Source organism: Etheostoma spectabile, chromosome 1 (genome assembly GCF_008692095.1).
Source record: "Etheostoma spectabile isolate EspeVRDwgs_2016 chromosome 1, UIUC_Espe_1.0, whole genome shotgun sequence".
Lineage (NCBI taxonomy): Eukaryota > Metazoa > Chordata > Actinopteri > Perciformes > Percidae > Etheostoma > Etheostoma spectabile.
The window spans coordinates 19,220,083-19,226,378 of NC_045733.1; the positions used below are offsets into that span (position 1 = coordinate 19,220,083).

The 6,296-nt window shown below is 38.7% G+C and overlaps 1 protein-coding gene across 6 annotated transcripts in view; it reads left to right on the top strand.

The window, feature by feature from the left end:
- Window positions 1-2,062: 2,062 nt before the first annotated feature.
- csnk1g1 (casein kinase 1, gamma 1) overlaps window positions 2,063-6,296 on the top strand; it is a 49,057-nt gene continuing 44,823 nt past the window's right edge. For 4 of the 6 annotated variants that reach the window (XM_032523579.1, XM_032523602.1, XM_032523610.1 and 1 more), the window contains exon 1: window positions 2,063-2,333. The gene's annotated coding sequence lies outside the window, so the exon portion shown is untranslated. Of the gene's footprint in view, window positions 2,334-2,519; window positions 2,891-6,296 lie in introns of those variants that run through there. The other 2 variants (XM_032523588.1, XM_032523593.1) reach the window with 2 other exon arrangements.

Genomic DNA, 6,296 nt, shown 5'->3' on the forward strand with positions numbered 1-6,296 from the left:
TAAAACATGAGTTCAAAATAATTTTTATAAGCTATTTTCATAAAATTAGAAAATAATCATGATGTATTAAGGCAATAAAACAACGATTAATTATTGCTTTTTTTTTAGCTATTAAAGATGACTTGGCTTCTCAAGGACCACAGATGCAACAGTGAGGAATGGATGATGGGAAAAAAATGCAATACCGTAGTGTAGAGTATTATTAAATACTAAGTAATGCATTCAAAATGATATCTAAGGCAATAAAAAGTATTAGTATCAAAACATACTTAAATACAGAGGTATTAACTCATTATGCAGAATGGTTATATTATTGGATTATAATTATTGAGTTAATCTGTACATCACTACTATCACTTCAACATGGCAGCTGATAAAGGAGGGGAAAACTTTATAAACTGCTGAGTAGTTTGTGAATTTACCCCCAGGGATCAATAATGGTATCTTTATTTGTAATAACTCATAAGTATTTGTTGATAATATTTGGTATTATAATCTGAATCTGCAAAGTAACTAAAGTTATTAAAATAAATGCAGTGTAGTAAAAACATTTACATGCCACCACTCTGTACAGTACATCTACTCCACTACATCTCTAAAGGAAATATTGTACTTGACTACAAGGGCAACATTTTTACATACAAACTCATTTTTTATACAAAAACACACACGGTTCGAACTTCTCTAATGTAAAGTTTTGCCAATTTACCTTTAAATTATTTTAATCATTTTAATGCAAGTAACAATTTTAAGGTTTTTACTGTTGGTTGGACAAAACAAATTTTAATTGGTTAATTGTCGCTATTTAAAGGTGCTCTAAACAATGTCACGCGTTTTTACACTACACAATTTTTTGTCACATACAGCAAACATCTCACTATCCGCGAGCTGCCTGTCCCATGTCCCCAGAACACACTGTAAAAAACTGCGGTCTCTGTAGACATCCCAGGGTCTACAAACGGCAACGAAAACAAACTGTGCCTACCTGCACCATGAAACATACACAAACAGTGTTCCAGCGTTCCAGCGTTCCAGCCAGTAACCGACAAGAAGGATTTTGTGGTAGGGGTTGGGGGGTTAGCGCGCAGAAGCACAGAAAGGAGGGAAAGCCTGGATGTATTGTACTGGGTGGCAGTAGCTCAGTCCGTAGGGAGTTGGGTTGGGAACCGGAGGGTCACTGGTTCAAGTCCCCTGGCTGGAGAGATGCCACTTCAACTCCTGTTGAGCAAGGCACCGTGACCCCCCACCCGCTCAGGGCGCTGGTTCAGCTGGCAGCCCACTCACTCTGACATCTCTCCATTAGTGCATGTGCAGATCCTGAGCGTGTGTGTAGTTCAGTACTGTGTGTGTAAACTAACCAAGTGTGGACACAGAGTAAATTGTAATCTCCCCATAGGGGATCAATAAACAGATAAAAAAAAAATTTATAAAAAATTATTAGGGGACAGGATGAGGAGAAGGGAGGGGCGAACAAGCTTTTTTTTTTGTTTGATACTTTGAACGTCAACAAGACGTACCTCAACAAGACGTAACGTCACCCAACATCGCTTAGCGCACCTTCAAGAGAACAGTCAATCAATTAATGGAAAAAAAACCCGCAGGTTAATCCATAATAAAAATAATAATTAGTTGCAGCCCTATACAAAAGTTAGCTCTACCTCCACCAACTACATCCTGCTTTAACATTAAGCATGAGAAATAATAATCTGACATATTGTATTAATAGTACAACAGTCACAAGGGGGATTTTCTGCCTTGAGTACTTTTACTTTTAATATTTGAATACATTTAATACTTTAATATATTTTTTCTGATTATATTTTTACTTAAAAAAAAAAAAATCAATGCAGGCCTTTTACTTGTAACAGAGCATTTTTAACAGTGTGGTATTAGTAGGAAACGTTTAGTAAAAGATCTGAAGACTTCCTCTACTATACTCAAGCAAGGCACCTTAAAATAACATCATTTGAAGTGTACTCTCTCCACCACTAAGTGTGGTTCAAGCTACTTTGAATAGTTAAACATAATGTCTAAATTAGCCATAGACAGTAAATGAAAAATTAGCCTGTATCAGCACTGACCCGGAAAGTGTGCGTTGTGAAGCGGGCGGTGCCGTCTTTGTACATCCGGTGGGTTCGAACCTTTCACAAGCAGCGAAGAAGGAGAGAGCCGCTAACTAACGAGACTCCGCTGTTAGCGTGAACCATCACTCACAACAAGTAACACCAAAAAGCTTTAACGTGACATTAAGCTCCGCTCGGGCAGTCGTGTACATTTTGGCTTGACAAAATACACAAGCCGTATCCTGAACGTCTGGATTAACCACAGCGAAGGTACGACTGTTGTGTGAGTTTGCGATGAGCTAGCAAACCAACATTTGATAGTAGCTAAGCTTTTGGTTGTTAGCTAGCTCATATTTTCGTTGCTAACGGAGCTAATTTCCTTGTTGCGCTCGGTCCAGCTGTCAGCTAGCCACCAGCTAAGGCGTTAACGACAAACAACGAGTCGGGTTGCTTATGTGGCCCGATACCATGATTAATAAGAACATGTCTGTGAAGCGATTTGTAGCTGAATACATTTTAAACCAGAGCAGTCATCATGGCTAAATCATGTTTGGCTAACGTTAGCTTCGTGGCTGGTCAGTCAGGTTTTCTTTTGGCAAGCTGGAAAGCTAACTTGGCTAACGGCTAGTTAATCGATGTGACCATCACTAATGTTAGGCTTTGTCCAGGAAACGTTGGCGTACAATTCGCTTCCTTGTTTTGATTTAATCGGAGGGCCCGCTTACAAAGGATCGGTCATCTTTAGGTAAGACTCAGCTGCCTCTACAGAACACTTCCTCACGTACAAAGTGTTACAGCCGTAGGTTACAGCTGCTTCTCAGTGCAAGGTAACGGATGCAAAGACAGGATGGCACAGAATATGAAATGCATTTAACCAAGGCCCCTCACCCTGGTCTCCGTGGGCAGAGTTGTGTTGAAGCTAACTGGTGCAAGTTATTCTGATTGTGTCAGGTGTAACGATACGTCAGGTTCAATTGTAGTTACCTCCCAATGTGCAAATGTTCTTTGCTCATGGTCAAATACACACACTGTTAGATACGGTAGTCTCAATGCAAATGTTCCTTCCTCAACTGCATAGATGGCTTATTATTGAATCAATAGAGTATTCAGTTACCCTTCATCTATTTAAATAATCGGTTGGGGTAATTTCTCACGAAATAGCACAGGGCTTTAAGAGAGTGGTGGAAACCACTTTTGAAGTTATTTTATAAATATATGTTACTTGCTGGACATTTGTTCAAACTAGGTCTATGTGGATCCATAATAAATTACTGCTTCCTTTCCTTTCCACTTGAGAAAGGCTTGGATGAAACAGTTTGCGTTCTGTTCATGAACTTTGCTAAAGGCAAGCCTGGACAAACTCACTGTTTACAGACCTCGACTTAGGAAAATCTCCATTCAAGTAACTCTTTTTGTGTGTTGTGTTTAAATGCATTTGCATTTCATTCTTATAAAATTAGAACGTTTTCTAATCCTTGTTTGCAGATTTTGCTGGTAATTATTGACGTGACAAAGATGTGGTCACTGGCTCTGTCATCATCTGTACAGTTAATTACAACAGAATGTAGACTACCTTAGTAATGTTCAAGTAAGCTATAAGTTGTCTTTACAAAATTGAAGCAATATATGAAGCTATACATTTCTGCTGATCACGCAGTATTTGGATTTTTTTTTTAAAGCTTTTTCTTTTAGTCTGAAAAAATTAGATCATTGTCATGGATGTGGATGCACACAGCTGCCGTGTGTGTATATATAAATGCGGTGTCTCTATGAATTGATAGAGAAGGAAAACTGGATAATCTAAACTCCCAGCAGTTATAGTTTATAAGAGCTGGCTTTAAGGAGAGAGAGGCAGCTGTTGGCTGGCGTTGCCACAGTAGGAGTCTGCATCATTGGCAGGCCCCCCTCTCATGCTGATCTTTTCACTGAAGGTTAATCACTCCACTCAGAGCCTTTATGTATCTGTAAAAATGAAAAGATGTCAACAGATGAGTCTTTTTTAATAGATGCTAATAAGCTACAAGCATCTTAGTTTCTCAAGATATTTTGACAGGCAGAATTTGTGTACTGTAATCAAGGTTTTGGGAGTCTTAAATACATTTTCAATGCCACCATAGTATGTTACTTAACTGGATGTACCAGTGAATAGTGCTGGATTTGCAAACCAGCTATTAACCAATTAAATCAACTATCCTAAACTCCTGCGATGTTTACTTTTTGATTACCGGCCTTTTGCCACTTTTTGTCAGTCTGCCTTGCTGCTTTGACTTTGTGCCAGGGATTAAACAGTAATGTGTATTCTTTGATGCTTTCTCCGCATTTCACTTGGATATTATAACAGCACTGCGAAAATAATACTGTCTTTACGTCTACTTCCTGCTTCATCATTTCTAGTGGGACTAGAACTATATGAAATTAAAATGTTTTCACCGTAAAGAATATTGGTGATGTGACACAGATGTGAGATTATTTATTGTAGTCACAACAATTCTGAATGCATCTTCAGTAATATTTCACAGACACATTTCTTGTTCATGCAGAATGAGTTTAATTCAAATCAGTGGGATATCCTCACAGTAGAGATGGGCAGTTATGTAGAACAGAATGACAGCATGTGATTGTTTAAAATATACAATGGTATTTTTACACATGGTTTGTGGCCAATTATACGTTTTGAGATTAGCGCTCTTCCGTTAAATTATAAGTGCAAATTTTCAGGAGGCAAAAGGAATGAAGGTGTAATGCGGTATACATTTTAAGAATGCAAACTATTTCTTGGATTTAATGTTCAATAGTTAAGGTTAATTAAGCAATGCACATAATGATGTTACTGCTCTTTGAGGACTCATACAGGCCAAGACAGAGTCAAATGAAATGTCTTTTTATAGTGCTGCACCAATGTGAATATTGTGGCCGATAACCGATATTGATATTTCTGTTATGGCCGCTACCAATATTTACCGATGTCGATATCTCTGTATAGAAAATACATTTTTATGATAATCAAATATAAACTATTTTACAAAATGCATTTTTTCACCTTTTGTGATTTAATTTCAGAAGTGATTGATATTGGGCACCTTTTACCAGTGTGCAAAATATGGCAGTAACTAACTAACTAACTAGCCCTAACCCCTGGCCGTCCCGGGCATTGGAAGCAGACAAATGTTGTGCTTAACAAACTGGAGCATATCTGCTCTCTCCGTACCGATCCTATTCCTCTTTTTATGGACGACATTTAAAGCGGCGGAGAAGAGACGTTCACTATCTACACGGAGCTGACAGAAAACAAATGAGCCGAATCGGCGTCAGCAAAAAGGGGCTACTGCAGCGCGAGACTACAGCTAGCCGTATGTAACACTATTTTATTGTAAAAGACGCAAACATAATTAGGTCCGTTTCCATGTATTTACAGTTACTACAAGTTACTAATATGGTCAGAAACACTACAGTGCTCAATTACCTATTGTGAGAGGGAAATAAACCGGAGGGCGTTCGTTGATTGTTGTCGGCCGCAGCAAGCAAGGAGGGCGGGGAGGAAGCAGAAGAAGAGCCGCTAGCCTAGCTAATGAAAGTACCACGCCGATCGCAACTACAAAGACTCAAACCCAACTAAGTTTCCACTTCAAAACTAGGGTATGACATTCAAACTACAGAACAACAACTGAACACCCCCTCAGCATGTCTTCAACATGCTCATCAGCCCAAGTTTTGCACTTTACGGTCTCAGCTGGAGAAGTAAGAATGAGAATCAAGAATCCGTTCTCCTTTAAGACTGTTTGAGGTGTTTGATTCTTGGTAGTCATGCAGCTCTGAAAATATCAGTTCCTTTTAACAGGGCATGCATATTGAATACATCAGGACGTTGTAATTTGAGACCGTGTGTGTGTGGGTGTGAGTGTGTGAGTTTTGTTTTTAAAGTTGTCAGTTTTATTTATATATCCTAAAATCACAAATTTGCCTCCAGTGGCTTTAAATGTAAATGTTTGCACACATTTTGCCAAAGTGGACGAGGGCAAAAATGCTATATTTGCAAAAACAAATTTTTAAAGGACAATGCCAGCCATTTTTTATGTTAATTTTGATAAATATGCAAGTACTTTCAATTGGAAAAAACCCGACTTGAATTGGTGCATGCAACACGGAGCAGCTGCAGCTACGTTTACGAGCTTCCTCTGAGCTAAAACGGCAGTTAACGGGGCAAGTTTTAGAGTGCCTTTGTGCCTCTTAACA